This window comes from Prosopis cineraria, unplaced genomic scaffold, assembly GCF_029017545.1.
Source record: "Prosopis cineraria cultivar Desert tree isolate PC_DT_omini unplaced genomic scaffold, ASM2901754v1 PC13, whole genome shotgun sequence".
Taxonomy (NCBI): domain Eukaryota; kingdom Viridiplantae; phylum Streptophyta; class Magnoliopsida; order Fabales; family Fabaceae; genus Prosopis; species Prosopis cineraria.
Genome location: NW_026555344.1, coordinates 14,502,779 through 14,526,076, shown reverse-complemented (window position 1 = coordinate 14,526,076; position 23,298 = coordinate 14,502,779).

Genomic DNA, 23,298 nt, shown 5'->3' with positions numbered 1-23,298 from the left:
TTCTTAAATGCTTCGCATGCTGCTCCTCGTTTTCAGAATATATCAGAATGTCGTTAATGAATACCACTACAAGCTGATTCAAGTAAAGCCTAAATATGCAGTTCATGTAATCCATAAAAATCGCAGGCACATTTATTAACCCAAATAGCATGACTAAGAACTCATAATGCCCATATCTGGTACGGAAAGCCATCTTGGGCACATCCTCCAAGCGCACTCTCAATTGATGGTATCCTGACCTCAGGTCAATTTTTAAGAAAACTGAAGCTCCCACCAATTGATCTAATAAATTATCAATCCTTGGTAAAGGATATTTGTTCTTCACCGTCACCTTATTCAACTGTCTATAATCAATACAAAGCCGTAAGCTACCGTCCTTCTTCTTAACAAATAGCATAGGTGATCCTCAAGGTGACACACTAGGTCTGATAAATTCTTTTTCAAGTAGCTCCTCTATCTGCTTCTTCAACTCAGCTAGCTTAGTTGGTAACATCTGATATGGTGCTTTTGAGATTGGTTCAGTTCCTGGCACTAGGTCTATAGTGAATTCCACTTCCCTTTCTGGAGGCAAACTGGACATATTAACTGTAAATACCTCAGGGAATTTATTCACTACCCCAATCTTATCAATACTTCCATCGTAAACCCCATGCACTGAGAAGAAAACCATATAAGCCATACACCCTTGTTGCATCAATTTCTCTGCTTGTACCACTAATAAGAGCTTAGACTCGCTAGGAATATTAACCGATATAGTATGTACCGGTAACAAAATTATCTTCCTAGCATAATCCAAGGTGGCATTATTTGCCATCAACCAATCCATACAGATAATCACGTCCAAACCTTTCATAGGAATCCGGATCAAATCTAAAGTGGTTAAATGATTTTCAAACTTCACTTTTACATTCAAACATCCTTTACTGGTTATAGATGACCCAGATGGCGTAGACACTTTAATCACATAAGGCAATTCATATAAAGGAAGTCCCAACCTCTCTACACATTCATATGAAATAGACAAATGTGTAGCACCTGAATCAAACAATGCTTCAATTTTCTGCTCGCAGATAGAAATAATACCTTTTTATCAAATTCAGTGATACTCTTGCCTCTTCCTGAGATAGTGTGTAGACTAATCCTGGAATGGTAGATCTCTGCTCTGCCATCTCCACTCTTTCCTCGGGGTATTGTCTTGCTAGATGACCAGGTTTCCCATATTTACAACATGCCCAGCACCTCCCAGGATGTGACCACCCATACTTAGCATATGGTAGTGGTCGAGCTGTACTCAAGGTCGGGGCAGGCATATTAGAAGCCTGTTGGGATGGTTGTGGAATACTAAAACTCCTAAATCCACCCCTCTAAAATGTTCCCCGAGTTTGTGATCCTCTAACAAAGCTCTTCTTGCCCGGTGCTGTAGAACTACTCGAGCCATAACCCGTCTTCACAGAGACTCCACCCGAAGGGCCTAGGGAGGACGAGAACCTCCCATGACTATCTCGTCTCTTTTCTGCTTCTACTTCCTGACCCCTTCTTGCTGCAATTTAGAGCCGATTACACATGTCAGCATATGTGGTTATTCCTAGCAGAGCAATTTGCTATCTATATTCAGGCCTAATCTTTTCCAAAAGCCTCTTGGCCTTCCACTCGCTATCATTGGTCTTATTCAGATAAGTAGAAAATTTTGATAACTGATTAAACTTCTGAATGAATGCTTCCTCATTAAGATCTCCCTGTCGAAATGCATAGAACTCGGCCTCTTTCTCATCTCTAAATGCTGGAGGAAAATAATGATAAAAGAACATTTCCTTGAATTGTTCCAATGTTAGCTGGCATCCATCTACTGGTCTTGTAGAATTCCACCAGTGTTTACCATCTTCAACCAGATATACTGTGGCTATAATCACCTTCTGTTCCGTAGAGCATGGTACTACCTTAAAGATGGTTTCAACTCTCTCTATCCATTTCTCTGCTTCTCCTTCCTTTATAGTTCCATTAAAGGTTGGAGGGTCAAACCGAGAGAAAGTCCTCCATGCTCGATCAATAGCCACCCCTTGAACATCTCCATCTACTCTCGTCCCAGATGATCCAAGTCTACTATTAGAACCATGAGATGGTTCCAATATGCTCTCATGAGCTTCCTCTTGTCTTCTTTGTTCCTCCTCACGACCTCTATTTCGGAGTAGAACATCATGGTCTTGAACAGTTCTCTGGATGTTCATCATCATATCCCGCAATTCTTCAAGAATTGCATCATTACCCTAGGGCCTTTGTTGTTGTTCTACTTGTATCTCTAGTTATACCTCTGGTATAGGCCTATCATTCTCCGGTAAATTATCAACATTTTGGATGCTTCTTCTAACCATTTTTCTCCCTTCCTAAGCAAGAAACCAAGTAAAAAAGGGAAATTAATAGGAAGTAAAGGAAATGAGACAAAGGGAAAGAGTTGTGTACATAAAGTTGCCAACTAATGAGAATGAATGCAATAGACACATCACCACAACCAGATCTCATAACCTGAGAAACTGATACCAAATTGTAATATCCACCTTAACATTACCAAAATTCACCACACAATCATAACAACTAATCATGATTAGGAGCTCAAACTTAATGATTTATATAGGCTTTGGAAGCATGGAAAAGTTTTGGAAAGCAAACCACTCCAAAACAGGGCCAAAAATGTCATTTTTGAGTGTTTTGGTCTATACGCCGTAGCTCGTGGTACGTGTGCCGCGACATGTGGCATAGAATGCCAAATTTTCTCACTGTACTGTGCGCCACGGCTTGCGCAAAATGCGCCGTGATGCACGTATCCATGACAGCAATGCTGTCATGATAGCTTCTCTAGACGAACTTCAAATGCGCGTCATTCACATCCAATGTTCGATTGGAGTGATTCAAGCACCCATGTGAAGCTAATTCAATAAGCTAACTAATGGTATAAGTTTCGTTATGATCCGACATCGTATGAGAATTTTAGACATTCAGATGTAAAAGTTAGTTTTTCAAAGAAATTTTCAACCATTTAAGTACTAAAAACTCATACCATTAAGCCATTGTAAGGCTTAAACTAAGTCCAATGGACCAAAATACACTTGAGTGATCAATCAAACACACGAAAACATACTAAATACAAAATTTGGCTACTCAATGGCCATTTTGCCCAATATGGCCAAGATATACAATTAACAGTATAAGCACTATTTGGCCTCTATTGCCACATAATACCTTACAAATATATTGTCACCACATAGATAAAACATTCCTTGCACTTGTATTAGTATTTTATCCCATCACCACAAAAATTACCATATATTCACCTCATATACAATATTGGGCTAAAATACACTACAACATAGTATGAAACAAGTGCAACCAATCAAAATGATATGCATTCCTAGTTGGCAACATATAATATCATATAACAAGTTTATGCACACCACTCAAACCAAAATCAAGCTTTACAAATAGTGTAGCAGATATGCTAACCCCTACCCAATTCCCTCCCTGGCTTAGTCTCACTAGTAGCACATGTAAAATGTTAACCATGGGGTGAGATAAAAATCTCGGTAACTAAGATAATCTACATTATTGATTAACAAGCCAAGTTATAAACAAGCATTAAAATAAGTAACATGATAACATCATATAAGATCACCACAAATTTTCATGCATGATCCCTAACCACCAGTCCTCCAATATTCTCGACCGAACCAGTAGGCTATTTCACAGATCCAAACCATATGTATGGTCTCCAAGCTCACCATCCATGGTTGGACTACTTGGCTAAGGTGTCCTAAACACTTCTGAACTACTGTTTCCCCTATTACAAATAATTGGGGTGTCATTACTCCAACACTGTATCCTACGGATGCTAAGGAGCATAATCTCCAACTTCGTACCCTTTTAGGTACTAAGGAGAGTAAGCCTCCAACACCGCACCCATTTTCGGGCACTAACGAGAGAAGGTGCTGCACCTAGTGTCTCGAGGTGCCAGCAATGCCATATGGACTTAATCTTCACTATCTCCACTAGGGTGACCTCCCACCCTCTAATATGCCACATTTCACGACATATCTCCACCTAAACATGCATAAACAACTTTCCAAATAAATATAACAAATCTTATCATTTACTTCAAAAATATAGAATTTCACAAACCAATACTCCACTTTTTCTAAAATAGTTAACCTTTAAAGAATTTATGCATATATACTCAACAAATCATAGAAAAGCACTTGAGAATAACTTATACAAGGTAATAAACAATGTAAATTATCTAGTTACCTCAACCCCTTTGTTACTAAAAGGGTTACTCGTGGTACTAATTCTCTTCTTGTGTCAAGGTAAGTCTTCCCACACCACAATCTACATCAACAAATACTATATGTTAATTTTCAATTAACACAAGCACTATTAACTACCAATAGCCTCCCAATTCTCCCACTTTTCACTCAAATCCTCAACAAATAGGCTTGTCAATATTAGAATTTGTTCACACCATCCCTTCAAGTCTCCTTCTAACTCTATCACAATATAAAACTCAATATCTCAACTTATCACACTTCAACACCCTATGATCAAGTTGGGGCTTGATCCAAAATTCAGCAAAAAAGTAGCTTCCTATTACCATATATCTAAAATCAATAAACCTAAATTAAACCTTTAGAGTCAATAGAAACCTTTAAAACATTGACTCATGACGTAATCCAATCAGACTAAATTCTAACACTTCCAAATCCCATGAAAAATAAGATGAAAAGGTAAAGGACAAGGGTAGGAAACTTACCCAAGAGTTTAGAGACTCAAATGATCTTCAAAATCTTTCCAGATTGATGCCCTAGCAGTGCCCAAAGTTTCCCACTTCGTGCTCTAGGTTTTCCACCTCAAAATCTGTCAATTTTTGATGATTCCCAAAAAGTTAAGTTAACTACTGTGCCGTGCACTGTAGCACACGCCACGCAAGCCGTGGCTCACGATGCAGCGAGCAAAAACTTGATTTTGCTCTCCCCGATGCCTCTCAACTTGATTCAACTTTCATCCTATCTCAATCTAGAGCCAAATATGACCCAAAAATCCAATTAGCCACCCAAAAATATAATTAAATAAATTAATCATATTTTAACTAATTTGTCCCTTAATTAATCTACTTTTCTAGATTTGAAGTTTTAGGATGTTACACTTAGAGTATTGTGTAATGAATTCAAAACTTGAATATATATGTAAATAAGTTTCCATAGGAGATTGCATGCATGTTTGAGTTATGTTTGGTTGAGATTGTAGAGATTTTATGGTGAATCTTAGCCCATGTGTGAAATTATAATGAAATGAGTAATTTAAGGCTAAGATTGAGTTATGATTATGTTATGAATGTGGGTATATTTAAATATGTGATAAGGAAAGGCCAAATGGATAAAAATCTGTTAAATGGGAAGATTTTGTGAAATATGAAAAGGGGCTATAGAATGGCCAAATTTTGATATACGTGTATATTTGTGACGTAATATGGCAAATCAGGTGTAATAGATCTTTTTGGACTTAGTTTAAGGCCTTATATGGTCTAATGAGACAAATAGATTAATTTGAGTGCTTGGGTGCTTGAAATTCTTTAAAAAAGTGACTTCTGCACCCCAGGTTTTCAAATTTTGATTGGACCATTAGATCATGTCTAAATCTGTCTCATTAGCTAGCTTATGAGATAAACTTTGTATGGGTGCTTAAATCATTCTGATCGGACATCGTATGTAAAAATGGCACATACTAAAAATTCATCATTTTTGCTTTCAAATGATAGTAGAAAATCTAGATTAGGACATCGTGGTGCATGACATAGAAGGTCAACCACATGTATTGTATGCCATGGCACATGGCCTAAAACCAGACCTTGATTCTTTATTGTAAATGCATGTAATGAGTGTTATGTGTAACCTCCCTGAGATTAAACCGCAATTGACTCCAAATCATGGCAATTTAGAGTTTAACCCTCAAAGGATTGCCAAATTGTAAACTTTTATAAAAGAAATTTCTCAAAATTCTTTCAAAGGAATCCCAATCTCAACAATTCAATCTCAAACATGATTTAATAAGTCCAAATCAGAGTTCTAAAAGTAAAGCATAAGCTTGAAAATCAATTGGGACCCAAAATAATGAGTTTTAAAACTCAAAAACAGATTTTGTGTAGAAAATGTCACGCGCGTCACGTCACATTGCACGAAATTTGACAGCATTAGTGCTGTCATTTGACAGCACAGGGCATGAACTTCCGACGTGTCCAAAATCTTTATCCGACATCTGATTAAGGTGGTTTTGGTGTCTACACGGAGCTTTCTTCTAGCTCTAGCTAATGGCACCAGTTTCACACTCAAACTCATTTTTTATAAAAAGTTAGACATCAAAACCCATTATGACCACTTTACACAAAATTTCACAGATGGAGTGTCCCAACTCAACCACACATGCCAATAGCTCATACCAACCATCTAACCATACTCAATAGACTCTTGCAGACTTGTGCAATGTACCATTCAATCAAAAATGCTTATCTCATAAAATCACCACTGAACCTTAATTTTCACAAAATATAAAGGGGGAGGAAATGTTGCACAAAATCAACAATTTCATTTCAAATCTCTCAAAATATATATGTTTCTACTTGCACAAGTATTTTAGCCCTATCCATGGGTTTACAACCAAAACTCACTAACCCAGGGCACAAAATACACTAGTTATACACAAAATCATGCAAGTAGTGCATAAATCATGTTAAATAATCCTAGTTGGAAAATACATTAACAAATACACATGAAAGTAACAAAAGAGAGGCATATAGAGGATTACTCCACAATCCTAAGCCTCTATATGTTTTTCCCGACTCAAATCTGATAAGCTAGGTCATGAAAATATTGAGAATTGAGGGGTGAGTACAACCACTCAGTAATCATGTTTCACTTAACCCATGCAGTTGTATATTAATTGTAAATAGATGCAATTTGGCAAGCAAGCACAATTAACACATAATACTCGGCCACGGTTCATAAAACTAACAACCATGTGACCAGGCGTGCCACTATGCACTTATCATGTTGATTCACAAAACATACCACAGGGTTGCAAAAATAACAACCATACACCTTCAACACATGCCGGATCACAAAACTAATAACCATGTGGCCAGACTTATATGTATGATCATATACTAACCTTATATCCTCTTGTTACCTCTGACACAGAACCGGTGGCTATCATGTGGCTACATCCTTCACGAACTAATCCAACCTTCCACTTGTGAGGAGCTACCAGGCCAGGGTAAACTCACTCACTTATGCAATCCGATTTCCCCCAATACTAACAACCAAGGGGTGTCGTATCCCTAATCTAGCCTCATCATGAACAGGTAGAGACTAGTTAGATTCGAGTCCTTTATAAGATAAGTGGGATAGTCCCGAATCAACCATGAGACAAGGGCTACCTCCTAATTCCAATGGTCAGTGTCAAAGCTAGTTCTCGATTTCAACTGTTACTACCAATATCACATGAATTTAACCAATCTACTCCTTTCCCTAGGCAAACTCCCCCCAATGATCATGCTATGCACATTTCTCATATAATATGCATTTTAACAATCAATTCATAATACATTAACTCACATAACTCAATACTCCATAATTCAACACGGAATATATCACAATTCTCTACCCATAGTAATAAATCATAATCAATTTCATAAAACACCAAGGGTGGCAAAATCAATGTTTTCTTTCCAAAAACCATTTCACAAATAAAATACTTTGCTAATATGCATCATAATTTAACTCATAATTCACATTTCACAAACACAAATTAACATTTAACTATAAAGATTAAGTTTTTTCAGTTACCTCAAACCTTTAAGAGGTTAAAGGTTTACCCCTCACTATACCAACTTCCCAAAGCTTCATCAAGCTCGAATAGTGCTAAAAATGAACCTCTCTACGTCCATACCACAAGAATATCATCATTGTCTAACTCTTGAAGCTTTATCAACATATAACTTCACACACTGTATTTTTTATCAACTCATAAAATGGGCTCATTAAATTCTATTAATGCATATTATCACTAATAATACCTTAAACCATCATTAATGCACATTAACCTCTCCCAACAATTATATTTATGATAATTTTTGGATAATAAATATTTCCATGGACCAACTGCTTCCAAAATCATCAATATGGCATTCCAATACATTAAACAACTCTTATTATACTTATTTTAATCAATGGAATTGAACCCATACTCTTATAGACTAAAAATCTATCTCCTAAGTCCAACCATACCATAAATCATCATAAATGAGGAAGAGAAAGGAAAAATAAGGCCCCATAAACTTACCTTAGGTGTTTAAGAGCTTCAAAGTGCCAACAATGGAAGCCAATGCCGTGCACTAGTAGAGCCTAAGTCAAGCTTTTCATTTTCCTTCATCCTCTTCTTCTATTTTTGCATGCAAAACGCAACTGATATATCAAAATTTTGGTCGTGCGCCATAGCGCACGCTACCTTCCATCACGATGCAAGGCATAAAGGAGCTTGTTATTCAAATTCATCTTTGTACATCACAGCAGACCAACCACACGCCGTGACGTGCGGGATAGAGAACAATTCTTCACTTTTTCTTCCTCTTTCCTTGCCTGGATGGCCCACCATCGATCTAAAGCCACTTCTAGGGCTGAGATCACGACAATTATGCCGAGTTAAATCCCTCTAGCCACGCATCTCATTAACTCATTAATTACCCTCATTAGGCTAATAAACCAAGGTTAAATTTTCTCAGATGTTACATCTCACCTTCTCTCTTCCATATCTCATGATCCAACCATCAAAATCCTAATTTGACTCCACCATTCTTCTTCTTCCACTTACTCGCTAAACCTTAAACTTCATTTTCTTGTTTTGGCTTCAAAATCCTCAAGGTATTCATGAGTATAGTTCAACCATGGTGGAAGGATTGTGCTTAAGTGGATTCCAAGATAACTAGAGGCTAAATCTATAAAGAGTGCTAGGAGGGAAGGATGCTAGAGGAGTCTTAAAGTGTCTCAAGGAAGGTTAAGGGTTATGGCCACTCTCCATTAAACCTAAGTTGATATAATCTTGATCTTAAAATTAGAAGCATTGTTATATCTTATTTTTATTGACCAAAATTAGTATTTAACTTGCTGGTTTAGTGTTTTTCCACTTGATTCTCCTTTATGTAGTTGATGGAAATTTTCTCCAATACATTGTAATTCATATAAATATGTTTTATGTGTGTTAAATGTGTCTTATATTGGCTATGCATAAATATATTTGGTTGGTGTTTGATAAAATGTCTTGTGTGTAAAATTATGCATTAGACTTGCCATAGGCCAAGCTACAGATAGGGAGAACCTAAGGGGAATATTGATGACTTTGCACTTAACTAAAGAATTAATTAGGGACTTGTACAAAATTGTGCAAGGACTTGATTAATTGAATTAGTTAAGAAGGCATACTTATGCAAAATTATGTAAGGGATTTAATTTAGGTCAAGAAAGTAGAAATTAACTTAAGCTTGATTAAAAAGAGTAGACATGGAATCTAGCATCCCATAACTTTTAGGACTCCACTTTAGAAAGGGTTAAGACACTCCCGTTTCCATTTTACTAGTTAATTATGCTTTTAATTAAATCTATCCATTAAGTTTAATGTGCTAAAATCAATCAATTCTTGGTTAGCTTAGCTCACTAGTTTAGCCTTAATTAACCTTAGTTAGCCTCTTTAGTGAAGAATGACCTAGGTTTCCACTAGTACTATATTAATGTTAACTTTGCTATTTTGGAGTGCAGGTAACATACACTCTCAGGTAGCTTGGTATGAAGAGAGATGTCACTGACTTTATAACTCAGTGTTTGACTTGTCAAAAAGGTAAGATAGAATACTAGAGACGAGCAGGAATGTTACAACCGTTAGATATCTCTAAGTGGAGATGGGATAGTATATTCATGGATTTTATATATGGGTTACTGAGGACTCAATTAGGGCACAATGCCATTTGGGTGATAGTCGATAGATTCACAAAGTCGGTTGATTTCTAGCTATTTAGATTAGTGATTCTCTGAAAAAGTTAGCAAAGATCTATACTTGAGAAGTTGTGAGAATGCACGGAGTGTCGAAGAATATAGTGTTAGATTGAGATCCAAGGTTTACATCTAAGTTCTGGGGAGCTTTATAACACGCTATAGGTACTAAGTTAAGACTCAGTATAGCATATCATCCTTAGACAAGTAGACAAATAGAATAGATTATACACACTTTAGAAGACATGCTGAGAGCGCATATATTAGAGTTGAAGGGTAGCTAGGACAGCTATCTTCCTTTGGTTGAGTTTGCTTACAACAATAGTTACTACTCCAGTATTTAGATGGCACCTTATGAGGTGCTGTATAGGAGAAAGTATAGATTGCCTTTATGTTAGACAAAATTGAGTGAGAGGAGTATATTGGGATTAAACATTGTGGATCAAATGACTCAGAAGATTGAATTGATTAGGTAAAAGTTAGCTCAGAGTAAACAAAAGTTACACTAATAAGTGTAAAAGGCCATTAGAGTTCCTAGTGGGAGACCATATATTTTTTAAGTTACACTAGTAATGGGAATCATAAGGTAGATTAGAGCTAAGAAATTGACTCCTTGATTCATTGGTCCTTTCAAGATTCTAGAGAGAGTTGGACTAGTTGCCTATAGAATAGCTTTGTCACCACGGTTATCAAATGTGCATGACATGTTCCATGTATCTCAGCTTAAGAAGTACCAACCAGACCCCTCACATGTTATTGAACTAAAGGAGATTGAGCTTCAAGAGAATTTAACTTATAAGGCTGAGCTAGAGTGGATAGTAGATGTAAAAGACAAACAACTAAGAAACGAGGTTATATGTTGGTGAAAGTTTTCTGGTAAGACATGGCTCCTGATGACGCTACCTGGGAGATAGAGGATAAGATGAAACAACAGTATCCTCGCCTATTTCCATAGGTATGTTTTGGTGTGTTTTATGAATTTTAAGGAAAAAAATTTTAAAAAGAGGGAAGAACTGTAACATCCTATTTTTCTAATCCAATAATTAGCTATTGATCAAGGGTGAATTAGTAATTAATAAATGATTAGAAATTTGGATGATTACTTGATGATCTGAATCTTTAGGATGTTAAATAAGCATATATGGGTAAAGGAATTGCATTTCAGGAATAAGCATGTGCATGCAGTGATGATTTTCCTCATTGTGCCAAGCATTGCGGTACAAACTTCCTACACAACAGCGCATGGCACAGAAAATGACCTAAAAAGTGCGTGTAGAGCACATGATTTTAAAAAGGAAAAGTGATGAAACATGAAAAGGAGAAGAGAAGAGAGAAGAGGTCTGCTAGGGCAAGCGTTTGTTGGAGCTTGGAAGTTATTTCCAACCAATGACTTATCAGGTAAGCTTTGTACATCCCTTACCTTCAATTCTACTATAATTTCTTTGAATATAAGTTATAGAGAAATTGAATCAGGGAAATTTAAGGGGTTAGTTTCTTACCCTATAGTAATAAATATATTCTCGAGAGTTAAATTAGAGCTTTGTGACTGGTTTTAGAGTTGAATGATAGAGTTTTAAAGCTATAGGCTTCAATTGACCCTAAATTAAAGGAAAAATAGAGTGGAAATTGAGTAGAAGTGAAATAGGATTGTTATAAGTGATAGAAAGTGGCAATTGAGGGGTGATAAACCTAGATTGGATAACTAAAAGTAAATAAATGGCTAATTATAGTTTGAAGTAATAAATAAGTGCTTTTCTTTAGTTAGGTCAACTGACTAATGGTGCCAATTGTGTATAGAATGACATATTCTACTAATAAGTCATGGGAAGAAGCTTGTAGAGAGCTTTAGTAGTAATTGAAATTCACGAGTAACCTTTCTTGTAATAGAAGGGTTAAGGTAATTAAATAACTTTCTCCATTTGACTATTTATTGTAACTATGTAAAAGTATGCTATTTAGTACATGAAATTTTTTTAAACTAAGCATGTTTTGTGGCATTGCATGATTATTGCTTGAAAATGAACTTTGATCAAACAAACAAATGAAATCATGTATTTTTATGTATGTGTGTACATATGTATATAACCTGTGATTGGAATTAAAGCATGATCATAAGGGTGGAAGTTCAATCATAGAGAGAAGTAGAGAAAGACTATATGCCATTATTCTCCTTAATACTTGATAAGGTATGGTGTTGGAGAATTGTACCTCTTTCGTGCCTTTTAAGGTGCAATGTTAGAGATTTTCTCCTTAGTGTCTATTGAGGTGCAGTATTAGAGATTTGAACTCCTTAGTATTAATTTGATTTGGTGTTAGAGTTAATGGCATCCTATTGTGTGTTATAGGGAAAATCATAGTCCAGAAGTGAGATAGAATGCCTTTTTCTAGGTGATTCTACCACTAAAGGTGAGCTTAGGACTAATGAGCGTGTATATTGGTCTGAGGTGAGTTTATGGTTTTGAGTCAGAGTTACTTGGAGGTTTGGATGGTAGTAATCAGGTTATATGTTATTAGTGGTGAAATGTGGTGAAATGGCTTGTAAAAATAGTCATTCATAGTGAAATATTACATTGATATAGTGAGTTGAAATGAAACCCTTGTTATACGATATGCTTAGTTTTATAGCATGCTATCATTACTTATAGTTGCGTGTAATAATCAGTAGCAGACAATTATTTTGTTATTAAAATTTTTATCTCACCCCTATGGTTATATTTTTACATCTTAGAGCAGTGATCGAGGCAAATGGATAGAGTCAAGACTACCACAATAGTACCATTGCTATGAAATCTTTGATTTTTGTGTAATGAATGTTACTTTTGTGTATGTTGTCTATATAAGTTGTCATAGGATATGCATGTATGTTTAAAGCTATGATTGTTGTGAATTTTAGTGAATCTTAGTCAATATATGTATATATGTAATGAAATGAGAAACAAAGGCTAAGATTTAATTGTAAACATTTTGTAAATATGCTAGTGGTGATTATGAAGTGAATTTCTGGTGATATTGTAGTGAAAATGGCTAGGGGAATGTTTTCGTGCTAAGTTTTGAAAAGAATTATATTTGTGGAAATGGGCTATTGAATGGCCAAATTTTAATATGTGATTATACATGTGGTAAAATGTGGTCAAACAGGTGTGTTAGATCCTTTTAAATTGGGTTTAAGATCTAGAATTGTCTAATGAGACAATATGATTTATTTAAGCACTTGGATGAACAAAATTTTCAAAAAAAAAAGACTTTTTTTTCACTCAAGTACCCAATTTTTGATCGAACCATTAGATCATGTCCAAACTTATCTCATTAGTTAGCTTATGAAATAAGCTTCATATGAGTGCTTGAATCATTCCTATCGGATATCATATGTGAAAACAACGCACGTTAGAGGTTTGTCTTGTGTGTTGTCTTATGATAGTTGTAGAAATTAGCTTGTGTGGCACAACACATTACATATCATGTGTGGTGTATGACACAAAGAGGGTTAGTTCATGGCTCTGTGCTACATTCCGTGGCGCATGTGGTGCACGCCACAACACATGCCCCAATTTTTAGCTTTGTTTCATCATTTTAAATGCATGCTAAGAGTGCTATAAATGCATATATTTGGTTTTAGCTGTGTATTGCTCTAATATGTCAAGGAAATATGATGATTTTGAAAATTGAGTCATAGGCCCAAGCATTTAAAACATAGTATTTAAATATAATTTGGGTTGTGTGAGTGGTAATTATATTAATCCTCTTCTTATATCGTGTTGGTGTAAGGAGAGAGTTACAAGTAGGACCTACATTTCATAGGTTAAGGTATAATTTCATCCTAAACTATTATCAAACGAGCAATGTTGCCCTTTGTAATATCTCCCTTACTAAATATGATTAACATTTCAAATTCAAGGTAATTAAGGGATTAATCCATAAGAGATCAAGTTTGAAATTTGTAGAAATGAGATTCTAAGTTTTCATAGTTTTAAATAAGTCAAAGTCATTTATTAAACTATTAATTAGAGTAAAATAATGTTACAAAAGCATGAGATACTTTAAAGAAGTGAAATGATTCAAAAACAATTGAAAAATATCATACTTTGAAAAACATAGCAGTGCGCCATGACTTAGTACACATGCGCTGTGGCTATTCTTCTCTATACCATGTGCTAGCATGTTGCATGTTTTTTATAGTAGATTTTGCTATCACATAATAGCGTCTAGGCAACATCTAGCGTGTCCTATTTCTCCATCTGATGTCTAAATGAGATAATTTAGTTGTCTACATAAAATTATTTTCATAAACTAGCTAATGACATAGGTTTTGCTTCTAAATTAAGTCATAGAAGGAAGTTAAACACCTAAACATGTTTTCACAACTTTTCACAATTTCCACAAGTAAAAGGGTGTCTAAAACTCCATACTTGTGCCAAAAGCTATTCCTAACATCCAAAACACACTAATAAGACTTAGGACGCCCTGTATAACATACCATACGAACATAATTCCAATCACATCAAAATTTCAATCCTTAATCACCTAATACCAAAAGCAAAAGGAAAAATTTGTTAGCATTGCATTTCAACAACAACATTCACAGTTGTAATCAATTGAACATCTTTACACTTGCACTAGTATTTTAGCCTTATAATACACTTGAGCAATGTAATATCCAAGAAATTTAAACCATATTAACTAATCTTATTGAGGAAAATTAAGTTTAATGAATCAGTGTGTGGCCAAAGGGGTCTAATTTGGGTAAATGATTGTGATTTCGGCCCTAAAAGTGGGCTTGAAGTGAAGTCAGGCCATTTAGGCATCAAAATTGGAGGAAAAAGTAAAGGGTTTTTTGTGCCACATGCTGCGACATGAGGATTGTCTGTTGTGGCACAAAAGGTAAAATCATAAGGAACAACCTCTCTGTGTCATGTACCATGGCGCAAGGCTAAATTTTCACATAACTAATTTCATATTTATGCAAAAAATCAAAGGAGAGGAAAGGAGAAAACAAAAGGCATGAAGGTTTCTCTACTAGGTCATGAATTTGAAACCCATTGGAGATATTTTAAAGCTTCCCAATACCCAAGGTAACTACATTATGTCTTCCTCTTCCTTTTTCTTCCATTTTCATAAAGGTTAAAGTTAGGGATTGAGTTGGGAAAATGATTTTTGATCTACATGAGCTATGAGTCCAAAACTATTAGCTAAAATATGAATAATAGGAGTTGTCTAGAGTATTTAAACTCTACATTAATGATTTTGAAAATTGTTAGTGGTTAAGGACCATTAATACTTGAAAATAGCAATAAATAAGGTTGTTGAGAGTGTTTGATGACCATTAATGATGATTTAATGGTTCATTAGTGACAATGTGTATTATTAGAACTTAGAAAATCCATTGGGTATGATAGATAGTGAGTTTATGACTTTGATGAAAGCAAGTGTGTGAATGTTGAAAATTGCCCAAGTATGGGGTAATAATGAATATCCTTGTAATTTCATTGTAGATCATCAGAATTGGCACTATTTAAGCTTGGAAAGAAGCTTTGAAAGTGGTTATATTGAGAGGTAAACCTTTGACCTCTCAAAAATTTGAGGTAATTGAGAAAAATCTTGTTTGTATAGTTGTATATTAACTATTTATTTATTGAACTAAATCGTTTAAAAATTAATTCAAGTGTTTGAAAACCCATTTATGAAAATGTTGGAATGTGTTTATTGTAATGTGAATCTTGTATATAAGTGTGGAGAAATGATATTCATGTTTGTATAATTATGATTGATATTGATGTTTAAGAACATGCTTATATGTGAATGATAAAATGATATTTGATTGGGTCATATAGTGGAGAGAGCATGTTTACAGATGAGACATGAGATGAATTATTGGTTAATTTACATAATATATGTAACATGTGCATAGCATGATCATTGGCGGAAGTTCGCTTAGAGAGAGGAGTAGATTGGTAAATCCACATGGTACTGGCGGCTTATCATTGGAATTGAAAGCTTAGCCTAGTACCAAATATTGAAATTAGGAGGTAACCATTATCCTATAGTTGATTTAGGATAGTCCCACTTATTTTTCAAGGAACTCAACCTAAAAAGTCCCTACTAATTCATGAAGAGGCTAGATTAAAGGTACAACACCATATAGTTATTAGTATTGGGGAAACTGCGGTATACAAGTGAGTAAGTTAATTGCTCGGTAGCTCCTTATAAGTGAAAGGTTGGGTTAGTCTGAGTTGTGAACATAGCAACTTAATAGCCACTAGTTTCATGTTAGAGATAATAGGAGGATATAAGGTTGGCATTGATCATGAATTTAGTTCTGACCATATGGTTATTATTATTGTAATCCGACATATTTTATGGGTGCATAGCTGTTATTTTTATGACCCTATGATGTGCATAATTGAGATATATGATGATATGTGTTTTATGCTCGATCACATTGCTGTTATTATTATGGCCAAGGCTATATTTGCCATATGTGCGTGATATGTGAGTTTATTACCTTTTACATCACTTTTTAATTGATATACAACTGTATAGATTATATGGACTTTGGTAACTAAGTAGTTGTACTGACCCCTCATTCTTTAATATTTTCAAGGCCTAGGTTATTGAACTAGGATTAGGAAAAACATTCTGAGGCTTAGGATTTTGGTGTAAATCCTACTTGTAGGCCTCCTTGTTTTATTTATGTGTATTAGAGTCTTGTTAACTTGCCAATTAGGACTCATATCATTGTTTTGATCTACTTGTATTATCATTATGAGAATTATGTGTATTTTATTCCCTAAGTCAGTGTGATGTGGTTGTAAAATTTGTGTAAGGCTAAAATACTTATGCAAGTAGAGTAAATTGTACTTTGAGTTGTTTTGGATGAATATTGATGATTTATGCAAAAATTTCCTCCCCCTTATGTTTTTGCGAATTGAGGGGTTAAAGGTTGAATTTAGATATGTGTGTATTTGAATTGTTGTAGTGTGTCGAACGAGTCCAAGATGGTCTATTGAATGCGGTTTAAAGGTTGGTATATGCTCTTGGCACATGTGCGTGAGTTTGGACACCTTAATTGTGTATATTTGTGAAAAAATGGAGTGAAATTGGTATCAAGTATCCAACTTTTGATAAACATTGAATTTAGTTGTGAAACTTGTGTTATTAGCTAGAACTAAGAGAAAGCTCTATGTAGAAACCAAGATCATCTTAGTCGAATGTCAAATGGAGATTTAGGATAAGTTAGAAATTTGTCCCCTATGCTTTTATTTGACAGTAAAAAATTACTATTAAAACTCATGCAATATGCCGCAACGCATGGCACCTCAAACCGTAGAGCATTGCACAGAGGCAACACACTACGACGCAAATGTCATTAGCTACAACACACATACAGTTTTGTGCACAATTCATTGTTTCGAGTTTTTATGCAAATGTTTTTATTCTTTCTTTAATTCCCGAACATCTGCACACATTTTAAACTCTGATTTGAATATATTTAAAGTGTATGGGAATATTTTGAAAAATCAAAATCTTAGGATCCCATTATGTAATTTGGTAATTAGTAAGGGTAGCCTTACTTGTCTAACTCGGAGTTTATAAGCAACATACAAATAATAATCTAAGGCTCAAAATACATTCCAAAATCATAAACATCAAAAGTGCCAAGTGTATGCAAAATTTAAACCTAATTGGCAATATATCAATATTACACAAAGATAAGTAGGGTCAAAAGGCTATGCAGTAGGAATCCTAGATTCCTAAACCTCTGTAGCCTTTTCCCTTTCTATACTAGAACTAGAGCCTGTAAAATATTAAAAGAGAGGGGTGAGTCTGGCTGCTCAGTAACCAAGGTACACCTACTATATGTAGTTGTATATCAATTGATTAAAACACATAAAGTGAGTTGAATATTTAAAGATATCAATTTCATATTATGCTAGTTATAGTTTCACAATTTGATAAATAGTCATGTTCCTCAACTCAATCTCAGAGTGCATTGCCACAAGATACTAAGACATATGACAATGACTCAATTCATCATCTTAATACACATTGTCACTACAATGGCACAATCTTTATTGCAACTTGCCATAAACTTAACCATGCGACATGTTAAATAAACACATATGCATGCTCAACCACCTTATACCCTCCTTATATCTTCTGACTAAAATATAGGCTATAATATCAAATAGGATTCTGTCTATGTGACTAGACTACCTAAGTTTACTAATTGTGAGATGTAACCCAGACAAATATCATAAGACTCGCTCTCATACCACGGTTTTTCCCACTCTCAAATCTCTATAGTACCATATACCCTAAGCTAACCTCGTCGATAAACTAGTAGAGATAGCTAGATTCAAGTCCCTTGACAAATTGCTATGGGATAGTCCCTCGATAAACTATAGATAAGGCTATACCCTAGTACACAAGAAGACAGTTGAAAATACCATATGGATTTTAACTACTCCTCTCTCTAAGTGAACTCTCGCTAATTGATCATGCAATACAATACTCACTCATTTCACAATTTCATTATTTCAATATTAACATGTTGGGCTTACTATAATGCGTTACCCAATTGAGCATAAATCTCATCTTCACATATATTTATCATTTTCAATCTCCATACAATTCTCTTTATCCTATTATACTTAATCACAAATCAAATTTATCATACCAATTGTTAACTACTCATTCTAATACCACTATGTAAATTTGAAATTTATTTCAAATTCATCTTTGTATTTCTGTTCAATCAAAGCAAATAAACTAAATCATATTTCCTAGCATGTTTACACATTCAAAAATCACAATTGTACACACAAATAAACACATTTCACGTTACAACGCAATTAATAAACAACTATCCAAAATAAGGATCTCTTAGTTACTTTAAACTTTTGAAAGGTTAAAGGTTCACCCCTCAATAATTAGCTTCCAAACTTGCTTCCCAAGCCAAATGTAGTGCTTGGATAATTAATCAATAATTAATCAAGTCCAACCTCAATTAACATTTGCTATAATACACTTTTAACTCTCATTTTCCATGTCTAAAATATCCAATGCCCATATTTCTCACATTTAGGCCTACCTATTGGGTTTATTAACTCTCTTTAGCTCCTAATGGCTTCATTAAACTCTCAAACCATCCTTAATGGTTCCCAACAAACTCCAACTCCCTCATTTATTCTAAATTTTTGGGCATTAATGCCCTCCCAACTATCAAAACTTGTAAACTCATAAACCTTAGGTTTAAATACCTCAAACAACTCACATTAACTCTATTCAAGTCAATGGATTCGAACCCATAACTTATATGGACCAAAAATCATTGTCTCTATTCAAACTCGAACTCAAATCTATAAGAAAATGGAAGAGAAAGGGAGGAAAGGATGCAAGACACTTACCTTAGATGTTTTATAACACTAAAATACTCCCAAAGTACCAATGTAGAAAACCTTAGTAGATGATTGTTGCTCGCTCTTCATTCTCCCCTTTTCTCCTTCTGAGTTTCTATATGTTCGTGAGGAGTTTATTAGAAATTTTAGCCATATACCATGACATATGGCACAAAGAGGTTCTCCTTATTTATTTGTCATTTGTACGCTGCAGGGGACATGCTGCACGCTGTGGCATATAGCACAGAGACAATTCCTTCAAGTTTTCTCACCCCTTTTGATGCCCGAGCAACCTGACTTCACTTCAAACCCATAATTAGGACTGAAATCACAACCAAATACAATTATTAGACCTCTGTGGCCACACACCACATCAAATTACTCAATTATCATAATTAAATTTGATTAATTCCTCAATAATTCAAGGATTAAAATTTAAGATGTTACACCCTTGTAGTTAAAAATCATTAATGTCCGTTAACTATAGCTAATGAGACCCACTTTTCATTATCTTTCTCTAGTTAACATTGAATTAGGTTAAGATTTCAAATAGACTGTGACATTCTAGTTATTGAATTTGTTTTAAGGTAACCACTTTATAATGGTTTATATATAAGCTTTTTTGTTTATAGTGCACATAAGAGAGCATATTTAGTTATGATAGTCAAATTTATAGGCTGATCCACTCAAGACGATAAAGAAACGACCTTTTTACCTTAGAAATGTTGCTAATATGCTTTTTGTTAGATTAAGAGCTCTTCTTATAGTGTTTTTAGTATGAATTTACACTTCAACTATTGTCATATTTGTCACTGAAGAAAATTAGTACAAAATTTGAGCTTCTTCTTAATGTATAATTCATGACTTGTTATAATGTTAGTGGAGAATATCATGACACAGATAAATACTTTCACATGAATATTGGATGTCAAAAAAGATGTGAATGGAATGACACTAGTACAAAAAATACTTTTCATTATCTCTCTTTAGTTAACAAACATTTATGATTTTTAAATAGTGAGAGCAACATTGCTTCAATTTAATTAGTTTAAAGAGAATACTGCTCCTCTAAGAATAGTTTAAAGGCAAAATTGCACATTAACCCATAAAAAAATGGGAGCAACATTCCTCCAATTTATTAGTTTAAGGGTAATGTTGTTATGATGAATAGGTTAGAGGAAACATTACTCCTCCAAAAATAGTTTAAGGCCCAAATTGCACCTTAACCCTTTAATATATGTAATTGACTTTGTAGTAAAGCACCAAAATGGCAAAATTTTCAATTATTAACTTACACTTCACAGGTACATACAATATATAATTTCAGTTAAAAAAACAAGAATGATAAACTAGTTAATTTAAGTCAAGTCCCAATTAATTTCAGAGTGCCAACAAAGTTCATTGATCTTTCAGTAGTAACAAGTCTAACAACTCCAAAGATTTGCAAGTTTGATTTTTAATTTTACAACTTTGTTGTGATATATTTGCAATTTATTTTCTAAATTTTAGTAGAAAATGCAAATGTTTACCTTTAATGTTCAAAGATAAGCATAATTGGAGCTAGTAATTTAGGTAGGTCAAGTTTTATTCAGATTGGGCTTAATTCGAGATGGGCTTATATGGGCAGTAAACTCAAACTTATGAAAAAACCTATATAGCCAGGCTCGATTAGAATACCCTCAAGCTTTAGGCTTATTTGAGCCAACCTGAATACTTAAATTGTCATTTCTCTTATTATTTTTTAAGAAATTCATTTTTATTTTTAAAAGTAATTATTTTTATTATTATAAAAATATAAAATATACTTTTTAGAATACTTAAAAAAACATAGAAGACTCAAGTTTTTTTAAAAAAATTGTGAGTCTTAAAATTTAAAAATAAATATTAAAATACATTTTAAATATTATTTTAAGTTCTTTTATAGATTAAAAATAATAAAAAATATAGAAATATTAATTTTTTTAATTTTTTAAGAAAATATCTATCATAATGTACTCAAATATATGGTTTCTCAATATAAAATAAACTAAAAATGAAAGAATGAATTAATATTTAATATACTTTTTAAAATTTTTGAACTTTTATTCAAGTATTTAGGCAAAGCCCAAACCCAATCAGGCTTCGGCATAATATAAAAGTATATAAAATTTTTAAGCTTGACCTTAAATTTTTTTCAACCTTAGTCAAGCTAGCTCATCAAGCTTAGTCTCTGCACGATATCAAGGAAGCAAGGTCTTTTTGTAAATCCTTGGAGATATTAAACTTAATATTTTTCAACATTAAAAATGAACATTTGTGTTCCCTATTAAAATTTAAAAAAAAAACTTACAAATGTATTACAATAAAGTTATAAAATTGGGAGCCAAACTTGTAAAATCCTAGGGCTGTTAGACTTAATACTTCTCAACATTAAAGAAGAATATTTGCATTTCCTATTAAAATTTGAAATTCAAGTTACAAATGCACCATAAAGAAGTTGTAAAATTAGGAGCCAAACTTATAAATCACAAGAGCTATTGGACTTATTACAATTGAAGGATCAACAAACTTTATCAGTGCTCTAAAATTAATTGGGACATGAATTAATTGGTTCCTTTAGAATTTAATTGTCATTCTCCTTTAAAAAATTAGTGACACATTGAAAAATGAAGCTAATGAAAACATTTTATTATTCTTAATTCCTCACAATCCAATGTGAGTTCTTATAATTTAGAATCGATAAATCTAATTGACATTTGGTGCTATTGAATTTTATGTTTTATGAAATTTTGTTTCATATGTATTTCTCTTTGTAATTTTATGTTTCATGTATTCCTAGAATGTTTATGTTAGAATTTATGTTAGTTAAAGTTATTTTTATTTGAATTTATTTTTATTTTTTGTTTTTCTTTGTTTTGAACATATTCCTATTATTAGTGCCAATATTAAGTAGGAGGATATATGCCTTATGCATAATGCCATGATATATACAATTCTCAAAGATATAAGATATTTTTCAAATTTAATAAGGAAAAAAGATTATGCTAGCATTATATCTGGTAACACAAAATTAACTAAAGGCTCTAGTGCATTATAATATTACCAAGAGAAACAAAATTGCATATTAATGATGCATATTCCGCCAAGTCTTAAGAATTTATTGAGCTTCAAAGACAAAAAAAATGGATATCATATTGAGACGATGAATGATAAGAGGCTACCATCCTCCTGAGGACGTTGTGGTTGGTTATGAGTGTCTTGTTACCAATATCTGACTTTTGGTCCTTTTCCATTCACTATGGTCCAAGCTTTTAATCATGGTACTGTTAAGTTGGACAGCCTTGAAGGAGAAAGATTCAAAGTCAACGAGCAATGATTGAAGCATTACTAAGGTGGTGAGGTAGCTCGTGAAGCAGTCACCTTGCCTTATCTGATGCCTCTTGAAGAAGAGAAGAGTCAGACTAATTGATTATAAAACATGCACTACTTGGAAGGCAACCCGAGCTCTAAACCTTTTCTTTCGATTTTTCCTTTGAAGTTTAGTTGTTTTAGTGAAATTATGTGTGGTTTTGTGTCTATTGTAAGTTAAAATGAAGATATGAGGAAATGTGAGCCTTTAAAGAAGCAAGAAATATGGCAAAAGACTAAAAGATTCTAAGAGAAAGGAAAATTTCAAGGAAGTCAAACTATTTAAGTTGTTTTTATGCTTATAAACTTGTCTTGGCAATTATTTTGAGCTCATTGAAGTGAATGTAAATTTTTATAGTTTAATTCCCATAAAAAATGGTTCTTTTTAGGGATGATTGTATTTTAATTGAAGAAAATTATTTATGGTTGATGAATGA